The 19,513-nt window shown below is 35.5% G+C and overlaps 1 long non-coding RNA gene across 1 annotated transcript; it reads right to left on the reverse strand.

The window, feature by feature from the left end:
- Positions 1–10,338: 10,338 nt before the first annotated feature.
- LOC148184336 (uncharacterized) lies at positions 10,339–16,917 on the reverse strand. Its single transcript, XR_015772585.1, has 4 exons — positions 16,783–16,917; positions 16,406–16,532; positions 15,903–15,957; positions 10,339–11,385 (listed from the first exon to the last, which is right to left on the reverse strand). It is a non-coding gene; the product is annotated as an uncharacterized LOC148184336 (long non-coding RNA).
- Between the last annotated feature and the right edge of the window lie 2,596 nt (positions 16,918–19,513).

The following is a 19,513-nucleotide window of genomic DNA, read 5'->3' on the forward strand; positions in this document are numbered from 1 at the left end:
CACATGAAGCATCTCCAACAGTCCTTGCCCTACATATATGTTTGGGAGAGAGAAAGATCCATGAGAAAAGATTGTTAACAATTGTGACAAGATAGTTCTGACTTTAAAGGGACATCAGCTATTTCTCCCTTCTAAGTTCATTATATGTCTAAGTCAATTTAAGAATGATTATCCTGTTTAAATTTCTTCCTATCTGTTATAAATTCACATAAATATTTAGTTTAAACAAGCATCTTCAAAGTGTCTCCTGGCAATCAGCAACAGGCTCTTCCCATACAAATACAGCTGGATGTTTTGAAATAGAGCATGATGAACTGTGAAAATACAAACCAAAAAATGTTAACTGCACATTCTTACAAGGCTGCATTTTTGAGGCACTATTTCTATCCTCTGAAATATGAACTGTTTATACTGCAATGACTCTGGCAAAATATGTTCTCCTTGGTGGGTGGCTGAATGTTCTCCAATGATGATTACAAGAGGAGATCTTAATATTCAGTCTGCTAGAAAAGAAGAGCTCTGAAGGGTGAGGGGGTGAAGGATGAAAGGTAAAAACCACTGTGTTATTTTAACTGTCTATAAGTCTTCATCAGGGCTCTCTGTGATCTGTGGTGTTCATGATGGGTTTGGTCACTGCCGCTGGGGTGTTGCCTCATCCTGACCATAAGCAGGTACTCACATTTGGTCAGATGGATTTCTTGGTGAATACCTGTTGACAATATGTGATCGGTGTTATGTACATCTGCATCATGAATCTCCTCAGAAATGCATCAGCATTTTTACAATGGATTTTAGCAGAACCAGAATCAGCAATTTTCAAGAAAAAATAATTACTACTATGGAAACTTATGTAATTGCTTCTTAGAAAAGAGCATTGTTAAAGGGGCATTAAATAATTAAAATCACAGCATGGTTATTAGCGAAGTAAGATTATTTTATATTCACTATATCAATAGTAGAAATAATTACTTTTAAGTTTTGAGATACACCAAACACAAACATATCTTTTTTCACGTTAAGCCGCAAGAAGTTCTCATTCCTCATTCTTTGGCTTTGTTTAACTGCATAGAAGAAACTTATGATGAAATAATGATTGGACATAATTTTTTACTTCAACAAAGTTTATAAAATTTCTTTGATAATTGCAGAGTACAATGATGCATAAAAAAGAAGTCATGATTAATCAGATTGACCGAGGACAAGTTACATAACAGATGTTTTAGCTAGAGAAGCATATGTATTATACATCTGACAAGCTTCTGTCTCTACAAATGAGTACTTGTTTGCAAAGCCACAGAAAAATTATGTCTTAGTATGCAAACTGAATAAGAAAAAAAAATTACTATATTTAGAAAAAAAAATGTTTACTACATCATTTCAGCTGTCAGAGAACAACTGCAATTTAAAAATATAACAAATTGAAAGTATTTTTACTCTTCAGATACTATTAGCATCATCAGTGGGTAAGTAACAGAAGCATAGTTCGAGTCATTGCACTGAAATTTGTATTTGCAAACAATGAGGCACAGTTTTGTGGCCATTCCAGAGCTTTCCTTCTGATCAGGAACGTGCTTCAAGTTGCATCTGACTCCTCACTGGGCAGCAGCTGAGGCAACTCTGAAACAGGTCTGTCAATCACCAGTAAATTTTAAAACGTTGCATGACCATAACTGCAATATTTCTTTGTTTAACTTATGGGTGTTTTCCACGACACCAGGAGGCTGCTCCCACCAGTGCTGGATAGCAGGACGAGATCCACAGTGTTTGTTTCCTGGAAATGTCAGCCCCAAGCACTGGAGCCACACATATCTTGACTTTGTGTCTCAGCATTAAGCTGGTTCTCCAGCTCTTTTGTGCCCAAAGAGGAATGCCCAGTGACATCAAGGCTACATCAAAGACTGAAGTAGAAAACTGTCTTTATTTTCTCTGTCTATCTTACTGCTATGAAGCTCCCTACAAAAGAATTCAATGGATCATGCGTGGAATGTTGAGAAAATCATAAAAATCTGATCCTAATGGAAATTGTAAATATTTAAATTTATTATATTATGAAGGAGTAAAAGTTATCTTGTTTAACTGGAATCTGCCAGATAACTGAACCATGGCATTTTTAATTAAATAACTGTTATTTTGATAATAAACAGTGATATTAAAATGAATTTATATAAAGTTGCCATTACAACTATTCGATGATGTTAAGGTGGTTGTAGCAAAAGGAAGAGATGATTGTCCAAACAGGTCCAATATTAATACTCAGAATTTAATACCTACCATTAGTTCAATAAAAAAAAATGTATCTTTGTTTTAAATAATTGCAAGCTTCTTTACTGTCTAGTTTTTGCTTTCCTTAGCTGCAATCAGGAAAAGATCTGAGTGTGTATCTGGTTTTTTTTCAGGTTTATTTTTATTTTAATGTTATTATTTAATAATTCAGCTGAGATGGCTTGAAATTAGATTTAACTGAAACTACATTGAAGTGGAAAAACAATCACAAAACAGTATTTAAAAAAAGAGTTATGCTTGTAGATTTTCCTTCTATAAATCAGTTAAAGAGCCTATTGAAATTAGGAGCAACTGAAAGTATCTGTGACATAAATGTTGTCTCTGCTGACTTTAAATGGGGACCATAACCCCTTAGTACAGACTATAGGACGGTGCAACAGGGACTAAAACAGGGAGCAAAAAAGGTGACATCTGAAGAAAAGCATTGTCTGTGTACTTCCTTCTCTACAGATCATGGCAAACAGTAATCAGTTCTTCTAACAGAAAATTAATTCCACCTCATTCACAATTACATTATATGTTTAGAAGGAAATCAAATATTGACTAAATTCACCTAACGCAAGTCACAAACTCTCTCTTTCTTTAATAATTTCAGCATCAGGCAGACAAACTCTCCTTGGTCATCAGCTATTGGAGTGTGTGATTACAGAAAGCTGGTCTAGGTACCAGTTGCATTTTTCTCATCTTTATCACAGCATGTTAGATTTAGCCTCTAAATGCACATTTTTTATTTCTTTTTAATTTCCTTATTGCTTTATTTTTGAAGCAACTTGTAAATATTTAGCAATGTGAAGCAGTTGTCATAAAAGTGCAACTTATTACTGGGTAGTTGACTTAGGATGTTTCCTCAGCATTTCAGTGCAGCAAATTGCCAAACCAGTCCTGTTGGGGTGAACAATTCTCCCTGACTCCCTGGGGTTTGTTCCAGTGAAGCTAGACTGTACTGGGAAAGCACTGACAGATTTTTAACTTCTTTCTATGCAATTAAAAGAATGGAAACAAAGTGAAAGAACACCACAGGAACCACTGTGCTCTCCAGAGAGCATCCCACAGCATGTCCTGTAGATGACTGGTGGCCCACTGAGCACAACCGAGGAGCTGCAGGAAGAGAGGTGGTTTTGTAATGAGCCTGCTTTGCTTGCAAGTGACTTATATGTGCACTTCAAAGCACATTTTGCTACCATATATTTTATGTCCTGTACAAAAATCACACAGACTTTCCTCCAATTAAAATTTCAGCACTGAATTATACTTGTGAAATCACCATAATCCCTAAGTTTTTCACGTTCTACCAACCCACAGAATCACTTCACAGCATTTTAGAAATAATGTCCAGGCCATGTAAAGAGGAATCAAAACTAATTTTTCTCAAATCAGGATATTAAACTGAGAAACAACAATAATAGCATTATAACTACAATAGTAGCATTAATGTTGAATGAAATTTTATTAGACATAGCAGTATTGAAACTGTTATTTTAATATGTCTATATTAAATTTCCTTTCTTATTTAAAAGCTATCTTTTAGACTATACAACTTCATTGTCTAATTAATTTCTTTATGAAAATAAAAAATGAAGTTGGTTGCATTGCTCTTCAATACACATTGAAGAATTTTGCACACACCGCCAATTCAGGGATGAATATGTTATGCGCTTTTCTGATTATGGACATAAACAGGATGGAAATTATGTGACATATTATGTAGGAGAGATAAAAGGAGTAGTAAGTCAGAAAGTACAGGCAGGAACTGTGAGGAAGTGTCTCAGACATGGGGTTACTCACCACTCTTTAAATAGGCTTCATGGTGTATATTTGTTTGAACATTATTTTCCAATGAGCAGCCAAAGCTGCTTTCTTTTGCTAAAGAAACCACCCTTAAATTTAGAACAAATTTGGAGAACACTGAGAAATCTTAAGTTTTATGAGAGCTGGCTTTTCACTTACAAATAAATGACATACTCATTTGAAATTCATGCTCTCTTTACTACACTCTTCCTTAAATGCAAGTCGGTAATTTATCTGCATTCTTAGATAACGTGCAGAAATAACTGGAATATCAGAAGAACTGATAAGGTGAAGCTCTATAACGAAATTTTTTGTAAGTCACACACACAAAAGTCATTGAATTATTTTTAAAAGGCAAAAAGATAATTTAATGAATATGCATAGGAAAATGTTTTCTTTGGCTATCAGAAGCTACTGAAAGTACTTTCTTTTTACTTTTTCTTGACAAATTAAAACAACAGATTATTTCATTTTCTTTTGTTCTTAAATAGTATGGTATAATTATTGTGGGCATTTTGATTTTATTTTAGTTCTTGAAGTATCAGTCACTGTTTCATATTTATCATCTCAGACCTTTACATGCTGTGGATAATGCCTTAATGCAGCATCAAGTTGGAAAATTAAATGGATTTCACATGAATGCACAATCCAAATCTCACTGAAGGAAATGTACAGATCACAGTGATCATTGAATCAGACTCATGGTGAAAATCCTAAAGCACAAAAATTTCATTCATTACTGTGCAAACCCCTTTTCCATGTACATATGTATATGTACAACTTTATGACTTCCAAAATATAGATGCATGGTTATAGCTTTATCATGATTATTTTTAGCAACATGTGTTCCTAAATATATGTACAACTTTATGACTTCCAAAATATAGATGCATGGTTAGAGCTTTATCATGATTATTTTTAGCAACATATGTTGCTAAATATTGCATGAAATCAAATTATTCATGCCATCCACTTTTAGGAAGAACTACTTTCTAATTATAAAAATAAACAAACACAAAAACCATTAAAACAAGCTACATGTAAATGTTCATTTTTAAACACAGGAAAATTAGACTATTCTACCTTCTTTCATTCAAAGTTGTTTTCCCAGCTGTGCCCTTAACTGTGTTTATGTCATATTTGTTTTAGTAGAAGAATGATTAATTTTTTAGGAAATAGTACAACAAACAGCTTAGGCTCAAAAGATCTTCCCAGGGCTTCTGTTTAAAAAAAACTAGAAAGCTACAATTACAGGACCCGTGAGCATACCAAAATGGTCTGAGTGTGGTGTCCCTGATACAGGGATTGTGCAGTATAAATTGCATAAGTATATAAAGCATCATATATATATATATATATATATATATATATATACACGACAGAAATGTGTCTGTTGAATCCCAGCCCTTTAACAGATAGATTCTAACAGGATCTGAAAACTGGTGTAAGTTACATTTAGTTTTAGAATACAGGCATTCTTAATAATAAGAGTAATTTTTAATGAAACGGAATTATTTTGTTTGAATATTTTGCATTCTTTTATTTTAGGGCAATAAGATTAAATAAGGTACTATTTTGAAAGAAAAATACAGAGATCATGAACATCTTTCAGTCTCTATTTTTATTATTTTATTTTTGTCAGGACAGAAAAAATAATTTCATTTCAGCTCCCTAAAAAGTAGCAGTGTAGTTTAAGTCTAGCTTCATTTCTTAGGCTCCCTTTACTGTTATCATCACCTTCAGGAGGAGGTTCATCTTCCCTCTTCTGAAGAGAAACCATTGTTACTTCCAAAGAAAGCTGCTGTGCAAGCCTGGGCTGTAATATCAATAGCCAACATTCTGCAACCTGCAACCCCCTGCATAAAAAGTCAAATAGTTTACATCTGTCAAATCCAAGTTAAACCTTCCCTAGGTATTTGGTTATTCTGATTTTACTCATCCACTTAGAGTGTGATTCCATCTCATATCTTAAGCACCAACTGCATCAGATGTGACATCAAATGACTGCAAGAGGAGGAGCAGCATGGGAACACTGGCCATCCCCTAGGCTCAGTTCTGTCAGGGGACATCATGCCATGACTGGTGGACCAGAGATATAAATTACTCCACAGTCTGAAAATACAGACTTCCTAATCTTGCTCTTTTAGCTTAGAACCATACAACTGTACAAGGTAGCAGGATTTCACACAGTATTAGAAACAGTAGTTCTCACTCACAGAGGAGTACAGTAATTGATTTTTTTTTTAATTTTAGTTTTCTTTTTTGAGGTGAGACCCAGCTGTCATATCTTGAGTTCTAATAAGAGTGCCAAGAATCTTCATTTTATCCAGTCAAAGCCAACTAATGAATCCTCAGGAAAAATAACCAATTAAAAAGGCCAAAGCAAATAAAAAGTCTGGCACTTTCCAACACACAGTTTTCACAGATTTTTTTTATCCAATTCAACTTTTTATTCCTGAAACCTTTAGTATGAAATACTACTCCAGGAAGGCTTGTGACTGTGAGAGGCTGAAAGATGAAGATGTTTGTAGCATCACAGATAATGAAACCACTGATCAGCATGAGCAAGAATATATATAAAAGAGAAAAGCAACGAGCTGCAGAATACAGCGTGAGGCAGCTTTTCAGACACTTTAATGATCTCCAAAAGGATGGTTTAGTATGGTAGAAGTTCACTGAATGGCAGAGATACACTGTCTCCAAAGTAATAAGATATCAAAATTATTTCCCTGTTTTCACTTAAAACAGAAAAATTTAATTAAATGGATAGAAATTGTGTCAATGACTGTATCAAAATAATTCAGTCGGAAAGTCTTTCTAAGTAGAAAGTTTTCTAATTAATGATCAACAGAGATTAGGAAATGTCACTATATAAGACAGACAAAACATCTTGCATGGACAGGTCTACTCTTTACAAATTCCTGTTCCTAAATGGTAATCATCTGGAGCTCTTTAACTTTGGGAAGTCAAGGCAGAGTAGTAGTTATGTATAAATACAAACCTTACCACTGACGTCCTTAGCCAAATTCTCCAAAGTGTTGAAAATCTAGAAATAGCCAAGTCCACCCTATCTCCAGCCTACAGACAATGTAGGTCTGCTTTATTCATCTGTTGGCTAGAAAAACTTTTAGGTGAAAGATCTGCCTTTTATAAAAGCACTTCTACACGGGAAGTGATAGGAAGTCATTCTTACACTGTCAGCTGATACCCTTACCAAATGGCCATGTGCTGTTTTCCCTAAGTTGACAAGCTCCCACAACAAATATTGTCTTCCTCAATGAGAACCAGACAGCAAAAGCATACAAATATAGTGTGGTCACTTAAAATAAATTTTAAAAAGGGAATACATATAAATTCAGTAAGGATAGATAGGTTCTTCCTACTTTATGAGAAATCTCATTTATTATAGATATATTTTTAAGAATATTAAGAGTTTGTTTAAAGAATATTAGTCAAGTTTGCTTATTTCTCTATTTTTTCAATTATAGAACAAGCCATAAGTATTTACAGACGGAGACACTGAAAACAACCAGCTCCTGGCAGACAAGATATGACTGAACATACTGCATGAAGAGTGGCAATATTAATCTTCACTGTTTAATACAGCAACCCAAAAAGGCCATCTGTTTGTCATTTGCAAATGTTTCATAAAACCTACTGAAGCATGTGGATGGCTTGTCAGGACTCTGATAAGAGACAGGAAAAAAGAGCCACATGTATTAATTATATTCATTTCTAATTGCTTATCCTTTAGGAAATAAACAATACTGTTTCTGCTGAACATGAAACAAAAATGTTTAAAAATGCAGATGGGTGTATGGGCACAATCAGCTGCTCACAGAACACTTTGTAGAAATCCAAGCTTCATATGTGAATCCCTTATCCAATTATTTGTTCTCCCTGTTCATGGTTTATATTAATTAAACAAAAAAACTCAAAACATAAAAAAAAATCACCATCAAGAAAACAAACAAACCATCAAACAAAAAACAGGGGGAAAAAAACAACAGAAAAAAAAGGTTACTTAGTATGAATTCCATGAACACTTCACTACATTATTGGTAGAAGACAAAACAGGCAGAAAGCTTTACAAAAAATAGTGTTTTACGAAGCAAGACCAGCCTGATTCTTCCAGCCTGACTCATCATTTGGGCTTGATGAGGAGCAGCAGATCAAAACACACAATAGGGGCTCACTGCGATAACTAATGAAAAAAGGAAGTACTCAGAATGATAAACTAAATCAAGCCAATGGGAGGGCCAGTGTTCATGAGTCACATCAGCTCTTTGCTCCCCACATTTGTTTGCTGAACAAATTTCAGGTCTGCATTAATAGAAGGAGAAACTATATAAAGACACTTGCGCTCCTAATCCAAAACGTATTATTTTTCTCTTGAACTTGAGTCTTTGTCATTTCTATTATACTTATTCTATTATACTTATTCTATTTTACTGGCAACTAGCTCCCTTTCAGTGAACAAGGTTGGGTAATTAGCAGTACTGTCAAATTTATGTCTACCAGGGGCTTTAATTACCACAGAGGAGGCCTAGTTTCTTTGGTGGGCAACCAGATTTGTGACATACTGTTGTGATCTAAGTTTTCTTATACTTCATTTTCAGGTTCTTATAATAGAAAGAAAAGTGCTCCTAAACTTGATATCTCAGCTGATTTCTACTGCATTGATTTCTATTTCTTTTTAAAAGTATCACAGTACCTCTTGAGTTGAATAAATGTGGTCAAAATATTGCCTAACCTGTCATTTTACCTGATTTCTGAAAGGATGAGTCTACCTACATTAGATAGCTTCCTCCAGGGCCAGACAGATCTTTAGCCAACTAGTTGTGACAAAACATCTAGAAGTCATACCAGAGACTAGGATGATTACAGCTTCCCCTTCCTCTCCCACATAATTCAGCACCACTTGTGCCTGACAACCCCATTCACAGCATGTCTGGCTCAAACCCCAAAGCAAACATATTTTCACAATTAATTGATGACTGTCCCCAATATGTTTTCCACAGTTTTGATCTCATCTCTCATTAGCAGAAGGGAGTTTGATTAGCTTTTGATCCAGAGAAGCATGGTTTAGTCTGTTACATTTTCAAACAGGATCCATTATTAAAAACAGTCTTGCAGAATATTATCTGTATGGAAGATTATATTTCACAGTGCTGGCAAAAGGCTTAGACACTGCCTGGCAATTACATTTCTGCAGCACTCTTGGATAGACATAAACTATTTTAAAGGTGATTAATAATATGTATATATGATTACATTAAGGTGTTTCACCTGCTCCTGCTGATCACATGACCAGTGATCCTTAAATGAATATGTGCATATCCTTAATTGATCCAATGGCAAGGTAAAGTACATGATTTCAGTCTTTCAGTCTGTCCCAAGTACAAATATCCAAAATCTCCACAGTAACCCACTGGCTTCTAAGTTACTACCCACAGCACATTGGTTAATTCCTTTCCAGTTTAATTTAAAGATTTCCAACTCCTAAACTGATCACAGACAATACATACAATTCTTTTGGATAATTCCCAGAAACAGATTAAAAGCATGGCTCAATCTAGGATTAAACCAGGCTGTTGAAATACAGTTTAAAGTGATTTCAGACTGTAAACATTCATGACTGGGCTATGTCATAATTCAGGACAACAAGAAGGCAAAGGATCCCATAACCACACAGAATTTGATGGCTACTGGTGTCCTGTCCACAGAGGGTTGCCTCTCTGACAATTTTAAAGCTTTCTAATGTAATTTTTCCACCTGATTCATTCCCCTTGGCATTTTACTAAACAAATAGAAATGTGTTTTCCCCTGCACAGCATAATATGATAAACTACAGTAAGTTTCAAGGAAAAGTAACGTCCTCTTGATCAAAACCAATGATTGCAGCATCTTTATTAGAAGCCGAGACAGTATGCATCCAGTGCAGGTTGTCTAAAGCATTGCAAGATGAGCAGTGCTGAAATGTATGCTATTTTTACTTCCAGCTCAATGAAGTCTTCCATTGCTATTAATAGAATTGAGAAAAAGATCTGTTTTATTGCCCCTGTACTAGACAAGGAAGCCTGAATATTCATTACATACATAGAAATTTTTGTAATACATGACAGACATTGCTTAACATCTATCCAAATTCTAAAACAAGTCAAAGTCTACAGTAGTATGTTTTCAGAGTCTACATCAATGTGGATGCTGTATTATTATTATGTATTATGTGAAATTAAGGCAAGCTTTTAGTTCTAAAGATTAAACTTCATCATTTCTGCTTCTGTAACTCTGTTAAGTAACCAAAAAAAAAAAAAAAAAAAAAAGAAAGGTGTATCAGGAGATAAGCCTTGACTAAATTTTTCCAAGAAAACTAGGAAAGCTGTTTTTCTTGTGGGAGACAGTATTTTAGATAATCTGTTAAGTTATTCAATCTGAATAACTTTTCCAGATCTTTTAACTTGCATGTTTTTCACCCTTGATAATATTTTCTGTTGTAAATGAGATGGAATTCTGTCCATATTTGCCTCCTGTTTTCCTAAAGCCTGAGACACTGAAGTTTTTAAGAGACCTATTGTCTTTCATTGGCTTTGTTTTCTTCTAAAAACAAATTGTTTCTGCTGATACAAAGACACTTTCAACAAGAGCATTATTTTACCTATGATCACTATCATATTAAAACGTTTTGTTGACAAGAAGTTTAGCTGATTTTCCCACCCCAGTTTAGCATTTGAAAGATGGGTGAGGCAAACTTCAGCTTGCAGATGGGAAAATCTTCATTTTTAGCTCATACTTTTCCCTAGGGGAAATAGCTGGAATAACTTTCATTTTCTGCTCATCTCCATATTCTCCCTCAAAAATGGCTTTACAGCCATAGTTGCCAGCCTTTTCATATTGCATTCTCATGTCTTCCCTTCTTAACCATTCCCATGCTCACTCTTCATTCCCAGGCTCATAGCTCTGACTCCAGCCCAAACCGTTTCAGTCCACGTCAGGGTGGATCTGCTGGTCGTGCTTCTTTTGATGCAGCCCAGCAAACATCTGGCTTCCTGGGCACATCATTGGGTCACATTGTGCTTCTTGTCCACAGACACTCACAGGTCCTTCTCTCCAGGGCTGCTTTCAATCAATCCATTCTTCTCAGAGCCTGTTCCTGGGGCTGCCCCAGCTGAGGCACCGCATCCTCCCTCCAGTGTGTGCAAAGGGCAGAGAGACTGAGGCAGGAGAAACCATGCCCTAATCACTGTATAATGGAGAACTTCCAACATATGGTAAAAGGAACCCCTATAGGTTGCTTTGCAGAAGCTTCCTTCTCTGGAAGGAAACAAATGTAAACATTTTTTCAGAAAGAGTTAATGGAAATTTTTAATACTTTAATTCTCTTTGTATAGAGCTACGGCAATTCATGCTACAATCAGCATATAGTTTTGGGCAAGAACCAGCTGCTAATTTCTCTGGTAGGTAACCAGTTAGTGCCCAGTTGCAAATAGCACTTCTATCACAAATTCAGTGGAATTGCAAATGTAGCACTAATAATTATCAATGACAAACATGTTGAGCCATAGAGTCCTACTTTATGTTCAGTCAAGCATTTCTGATGCAACAACAAATTCATTCTCCCCAGTGTTTCATGAACTCTATACTGAATAATAAATTGTACAAAAGAATGCCAAGGGCTCTACTCAGGAAATTATTTACAGAGATGCTGCAGATCCTGTGGTGTCAAGAAGTCAAGCTGTGTATATATGCGGTTGGATTTTCTTGCTCTACCTTTGAAGTATTCCTTTGTGCAATCCAGTTTTCAAGAGCCCTGATGATTATATCTTTACCTTGTACCTTTTACATATTTTTGAACATGTACTCAGTCAAAAAGAAGTCTTTCAGGATGTGTTTCTCCTGATTCAGCCAACAACACATCTGTCTCTGAGTTTTAGAGCTGTAGATATTTTGGACTGAATTCACTTTACCAAATACTCACATGTTCAAAGAGACATGTGGCCACATAATGCTGAAGACCAGTTCCTGTCTCCTAACATGTTTTAGCTTTACTTCTGGGTTGAAATTGTCTGCATAAGCTAGAAGAAATAGGACTGAGAAGAAGTAAGAAATATTCTCCATCATGTAAGGATGAGTTTCCCTCTAACTCCTTTCTCCATCAGCAGGTGCTGATAAGGCACAGGTCCACATTCTAGAGCATGTATCCCTTGCTTTAGGTTCCACTTTAAGGCTCAGAGAATGGTTTTTTTCTGAAATTTAAGCCAATCTCACAGACTAATTTTACTCTGTACCTCTGTATCTTATTTTCTGGGGGCTCTGGTCCTTGTCTAACTTCCCAGTAATTCAGTTTAGCTCACTTACACAGTGGCCTTGGGAAGCAGCACACTTCTGGGTTTTTCTGCTGATGGTTTGAGAAACTAACCCAGCTTCCAAAGGACAAGCACTAGATCCATGTGTGGGGAAGCAGCAGAGATGTACAGGAGGAAAGGTGAGGAAGAAGGGACATGACCATCTCCGTAAAAGCAGCTAATGGGGAAGTTGGTGATATATTCCTTACCTTGTTTCTTATTTTCCTCTTGCAACTTTCACCTCTTTTGGAAATAAGAGAGAAGCTATAATAAAGCCTCCTTCCCCAAAATATTTTAGCTTACTGTAAAACCAATACAGGAAGAAATGTCTTGTTTTTTATTTAATCTTGGTGGGGTTCTTCGTTTGGGTTTTTGTAATGGGTGGGGATTTGTGTTTGGGCTTGGTTGTTTTTTTTTCCAGAAGAGATGGTTCACCTTGCAATCTGCCTGTAATACATTATTTTGTGCATGCCTAAGACACAAATGATCCTCTACAGACCAAAAACACTGCTTAATCATAATCTGCTTTTGAAAGCAATGATGAGGAAACACTGTTGACATAGGTGAATTAATTGAATCATGCTTCTTCCCTTTCAGAAGCACATTCATGGCTTTCCTCTCAGTTGCTACTGTGAAATATAGTACTAATTGATATTTAATAATAGTCAAAAATCCCTGTGTTAATAATAAGTATATTGGAAATATTATTAATTGTTACTTGGAACATACTTGCTAGCAATTCTCTATCAATGTAATATATTATTTACAGTAGCAGTTTTCAAAGAGGTAGGTCAAGAAAGTCCATGCCATTATTCCAGATACAAAATACTAAATTAAATGCCTAAACACAGAAGATGAAAACAGTGCTATGCCCCTAAATACTACCCATCAGTCATACTAGCCATAACAAATTATAGCCATTGAAGTAATACAAGTTTGTAGAAATTTTAAAGAAAGACAATATATTGGCTAATTGTCCAGAACAGAAAGTGATTAAAATTTAAAAAAAAAAAATTTCAGGAAATTGTCTTTTTGCCCATAAATCAGATTATTTGGTTGACAAATGAAAAGTCAGGAAAGTAATAAATCTTGTCTTCTTTCAGCTCAGAAATAAAAATGAGATGAAGATCTATTAAGTCTAAATCTTTGAAAGACTTGGTCTTCTCCTGACTCAGTTCAGCTTTTAAGTACTGTCAGAATTTCTTCCATGAAAAGGGGTAATAAAAGCACCTGATGTTTTTATTGCTTTTATTAAAGAAGAGAAACAAGGTTTCTAATTCAATAGAAAAGAATCTATTTTTTGTCTAAGTGGGTCCTAATTTCCAATCAAATGATGCTTGCCACAATTTCCAACACACATTGGATTTCTAGGTAATGAAGAAATATATTGTTTACATTTTGCCATATTGAAAACACTTAATAAATAATTACAAATAATTGTAACACTGTAGGAGTTGTTCACCTAAAAGAGATTTTATCTTTTGTAATTCAAGATGAATCTTCAAGTGTAAAGATTAAATTTACTTGAAAGTCACAATTCAAATGAGTAATATTGGGAATGCCATTATACAGAACCTAACTGAAATGAAAATATGCAAAAAACGCTTTAAAATTACACAATTTAAAGTTGTTGGGTTTTTTTATAATTGATATAATTAATGATTTATCATCAGTGAATTATATCACTTAGATTAAATTTTATTAACAGGCAGAGAGCAGACAAAGGCTGAAGAGTGTATTGTGGTAACTGAGCACCTATCACCAGATCTGAAAATGAAAGCAGACTTTTCTTTGAGAATTCAAATATTGGACTGTGTTTTGTAAATATTAGACAAGATCTATACATTATCTTTGAATAATAAAATGAAATTTCCAATCACATAAAATAGTTAAGAAACTGTGGTTTCATTTTCAGTTACAGTGTTATGACTAAAACACTGTAAAAAGACAAATCCATTATTCGTTTAGTTACAGATTAGTTAAAATGTGCCCTAAAATCTTTGTGATTTCAATGTCAGTAGGTTACCAAAAGCCACAGTTTTTTGGAGATTAAATTAGTGACTTCAACCATAGCCTTTTTCTAATTACACAAATAATGTAAGCAGTAAAGCCCTGGATTACACTTCTTCCTAAAAGTAAGCAATTTGCTGTTCTAATTCTGGCCTGTGCTAAGCTTGAATCAAATTATATGCATGTTAGACATATCCAGATAAAAACACAATTTCACAATCAAATTTCTTGCAATTGCATGTTCTGCTCTTTTTCAGACTTTGTCTCAGGAATGTTTATTACTCTTAAGCAAAGATAGATAAATTTTGAATTAATCATCAAACAGAAATAACTTTTTTGTTTATTACATGCGGAATGACTTTTTGTTCCTACTCAAACATACTTAGTCTTGAAGCTCAATTTCCTAAGCAGAGATGGCTTACTGAGTGGTGTTGTTGGCATGATGTAGCAGAAAAGCATTATAATGGACTTTGGAAAGGATTTTTGTCAAGGTCATGCTAAATTCTTAGCACCTTGGCAGGTCTTCATGTACCATGCCTATCTGTAAAACACATATGTCAAAGGCATAACTGAAGCCAAAGACTCAAAAAGAAGTCATACCAAATCAAAGTGAAAAAAGCAGTGGTTGCTTTAAGAGTAAGATGAGTAAATATTGAAACAAACTGTCATGGAAAATGGTGGGGACCCTATTTTTTACTATTCATAAATTGTCTCTGAATACATTGCTGGAGAACACACATCAAAAACAATTGTAACTGGCTCGGTACCCATGTGGATTTCTCTACCTGCTTGCATAGACAACAGAAAAAGGAATTGCAGCTCCTTCTTTCCTTAAAGTGTATGGAGTAATGAAATAGTTAAGAACTGAGAGTCACAGAAATAATCCTGCTCCTGGTTCTGTCCCTCAAGTTAAATGATTTTCATTTACGTCACCACATTTCATCAGGCATTATGTGCCTGTCTGTGTTCTTGGAAATTTAGTCCTGATTGATGATAATTTTGCTGTTAACAAATATTAGTCTTAAATTCGGGAAATCAACATTCGGTTAGTAGATATTTCAAAGGAAATCAAGTCTTTCACAAATAGTGTTTACCTTGAATTAAAAAGGAGGCCTGTTGTTTTCATTTCAGTGAAAAACTCATTTAATTTAGTTAAATACTCATTTCACTCCAGAACAGAGACACCACAGAAAAACCTACCCAGGAAGGAGATGGTATTAGGGTTTTTTCCATAATCAGGCTTCATTTTCTAAAGTCTTCACCTCTTAATAGATGTAAAATTAATTAGATCACTTTATTAACCTTCACAGAAAAAGCTGGCTACTCTTTCCATGAAGAAACCATATGTTCATTGTTCTAAAACCCCTTTAGAAGTTATAGCTCCCACATCAAAATAAAAGCAACTATTAGACAAATCTCTGTGGAAAATGGCATGGGAAAAGGCAATAAACACATACATCCAGTTTTTCCATTTACCTGATGCTATTTAGAATGTCTGGTGTTATCCATCTCTGTTCCTGAAACAGTTAATCTGTGAAATTAAAACAGTCATAGGACTCACCTCCATAAATATTTTGCATAAACATTGATAAATGAGCTGAGCAACATCCTATGATACTGCTCTTCAACTAACGCTCTAAAGGAACAAATGCAGAGCAATGTAAATCCCACCATGTTTAAGAAAAATTGAAAGATCAATTCTTTTCACATCCTTTCATCTAAAAATGGTGGAAGAGATCCAAAACTACACTGAATGGTCCCAAGATGTCTGGCACAAATCACTATACAAAGCACTTTGTCCTCTAAATGCCCACGAGCAAGTTTGTCACAAAAACAATTCCTTTGCAACACTTTATTTATGACTGGACTGTGAAGAGTTGAGACCATTTCTCCAGTCAAGGGTGTTCAAGTTTTTCACTTCATCTTTTGACACCCTTTTTCCCTTCCCCAGGAGCAATCATCCCTGAGAGTGTCTTTACCTTGAAAAAATATCTGTTGCCCATGGGGAGGGTGGATCCTTCTGCCTACTTGAACCTTGCAGGACTCCAAAGGGTCTTTCCTGGCTTTGCATAGGTCCTCTGAAGGTTGGCTGGAGAACTATCCCACCTACAAGAAAAGGACTTTAAAAATGAAAACATACAACCTACAGCAATTATTTCACCACCAGAAATTATCTATCAGTCACTCAGTCATACATGGGTTTTTACTACTGGTAAAAAGGGGTTTTGGGTTTTAAGTACTCCTGCAGCATATAAATATCATTCTGATTTAAGTGTATTAGAGAAACAATTAGAGCACACAGCGTACTAATCAGCTTGGAATGAGTGTACTGGTCCCAGATAAAATACAAACTCACTAAAAGCATAACTGTGTGTCCACAGAAGTCCAACAAAGGTTCAAACCAGATTTCAGAGTTCAGAAGAACATGAGCCTGTATTTAACCATAATGGATAGCTTACTATAAAGCATCACCATGCCTTAAACTTGATATATCACTTTTAAGTAGAAAAGTATCAAGTTCTTTCAACAAAGGAATTCTTGAAGCTTTTAATCTTATGAATTTTGCAATGCTGCATTTCCCCTTGCTGTGGCAGCTCCAGCCACAACTGCTCACTATCCACACCCTGCAATCCCACCCTGGTTCCCAGCTGTGCTGTGCTGAGTTGCTGAGCAGCATTCACCAGGTGTCTGGCCAGCAACAGGCCAAACAGAGCAGGCAATTTGCAGGTTTTCTCCCAGGGAAGGTTTCCTTACTCACCAGCAATAGGAACTATATTTAAGTAACCTAATAACAAAAGGTCTGCTTATCTGAGAAAACGTTATTAACATTGAAAAGTAGAGTAAACCTTTGTTCTCATGGAACAGAGATACCCAGATACACAGGCAGAATGATTGAATAGCCTTTATTGCCTTGGAAAACCTGCAGAAAGATTCCGTGTTAATGAAACCCACATAAGGAATTCACCACCTTATGTGAATTACCTATATAATAGGTAATACCTATGTATTCACCACCTTACACTTTCAAAGAGAAGCCTAGCAGCAGGGGTTTTTTCCTGAGCTCTTTTTGTCCATTTGTAGATGAATGGGAAAATAGGCAAAAATCACAAATAAAAAACAAGGCTGCTATTCCATACAACAGCTGACTGTACTGCCAATCCCACATGCCAGATGCTAAACTGCCATGACCAAATCTGGTGCTGACATAAATACTGTCCATACTTGTAAATTGAAATTATTTTTGGATGCAAGACATATGCACTTTTTCTTTTAATCTAGAAAGCTTAGGCATACAAGTTTAAATACATACATTACTGTTAATCAAAATATTGTTCTAGATTTTCAAACATTCTTAATTATTTTGTATAACAGGGATAAGGACAAAATTTGCTTTTTCTCTATTTTTTTTTTTCTTTCCTTTTTGCAATGCTCTTAAAAAATCTTACCGAACTTTCTGTACTATGTGATATGCTTGGGTGGATGTCAGGATAAATTGTAAAGTTTATTTCCCTGAGAACCTTGAGTTGTGCCAAGTTAAATCTTCAGGCTGAGTGGGGTGTCCATCAGGAGCAGGTGGTGGCTCATATAGAGACAGGCTTAGCTGAATAAAAGCTTAGTTTCCAGTAAGATTCCCATTAGATTAGAAACAGGTAAACAGAAGACAGAGGAAAAAGTACATTTCTGGATGCAGCAAAAGTGAGGGAAATACAGCAGAAATCTCTGTAACACCAGACAGATGCTGCAGGCTACCTGTACACCTCATTTTATACAAGTCTCATAGAAAATCGCTGTCAAAAAGCTGCCATCCACTGCCAATATTTACACTGAAATCAACAATTTTACCCAATGTTACTAGGCAGCATTGAGTGATTCAGAGGTTTTCCACTCAGGAGACAGCCTGTCAGTTATGTCTGCCTGAGAAAGAGGCTCAGAGTTTCCTCACCATGGACAAGCTGAAGTGGACACGGGAAAGGGTTGCTCAGAGAGGCTGAAACTAGGTAAGACCCTGACAAACCTGATCTGAATTCACAGTTGGATCCACTTTTAGCAGGGAGGTTGGACCAAATGGTCTCCAACAGTTCCTTCCCATCTAAACCTCTTCTATGATTACCTGAGTTTTTGATAAAACTTGGGGTTTAGTAGAGTTTCTGATTGATACTAGTTGATCACACAGTGCCAACCAGAAATAAGCTTGCCCATGTTTACCTTCGTTCATAACTTTTCTCTGTGCATTGAACTCATTGCCTACTATTTTTTCCATTACCATTTTTCTCTCATACCCACCTCTTCCCTACTGTCACAGAAGGATCTCCCTTTGCCCAGATATTCAGTCCCCAAGAGTGAGTCTTAGGAAAACAAACAAACAAACAAACAAACAAACAAAAATAAAATGAAAAAAAGACCTAGACTCCCAGTTTAGATGTCAGGTTCAAGACCAAAGAATAGATTTTTCCCCTTGCTCCATCCTAGACTAGGGAATTTCCAGTGCCAAGCAGAATCTTAAAGTTATATTGTGTATTAATGTGCAAAACACAATTATTCAAAGATTTACAAACTGACTACTTCCTCACAAATTCCTGCAAAATGAGGTGTTAGGGGAAAATTCTTCATGAATGTTAACACAGGCAGTACTGGTTGTTAATTTTTCCTTTTATCCCTAGACATACTTCAGAACATTTCAGAAATATCTGAATGCCTGACACCTAATCAAGCACCAACTGAGGCAGAGAGCTAGTGTGGGATATTCTTGCTCCAACTGTGAAATATTTACAAGGCTATAAGCAACCAAAACCTGAAACCTACAATGGGAATTGTAGTTATCAGGTTATCAGTTATCAGGTTATCAATTATCTCAACAAAATAAGGCTTTACCAGCCCTTCCAAAATTAATCCCTTGGTCATTACTTTAAAATTGACATTACAAACTAACAAACTAGAGCATAAACTTACATGACAACCTGCCCTCTAACTTCAAGTATCTATTAGCCATGTACTATCAGTCCAAATTAAACCTAAAATCAAGTCTGGCTGAAATAAAATTTTCTTCATCTAAATAAAAGCTCTGAGTGGAAATGGCATGTCTCAAA

This window comes from Pseudopodoces humilis, chromosome 5, assembly GCF_049639895.1.
Source record: "Pseudopodoces humilis isolate 2021_Gansu_Grassland_sample_001 chromosome 5, ASM4963989v1, whole genome shotgun sequence".
In the NCBI taxonomy this organism is placed as follows: Eukaryota; Metazoa; Chordata; class Aves; order Passeriformes; family Paridae; genus Pseudopodoces; species Pseudopodoces humilis.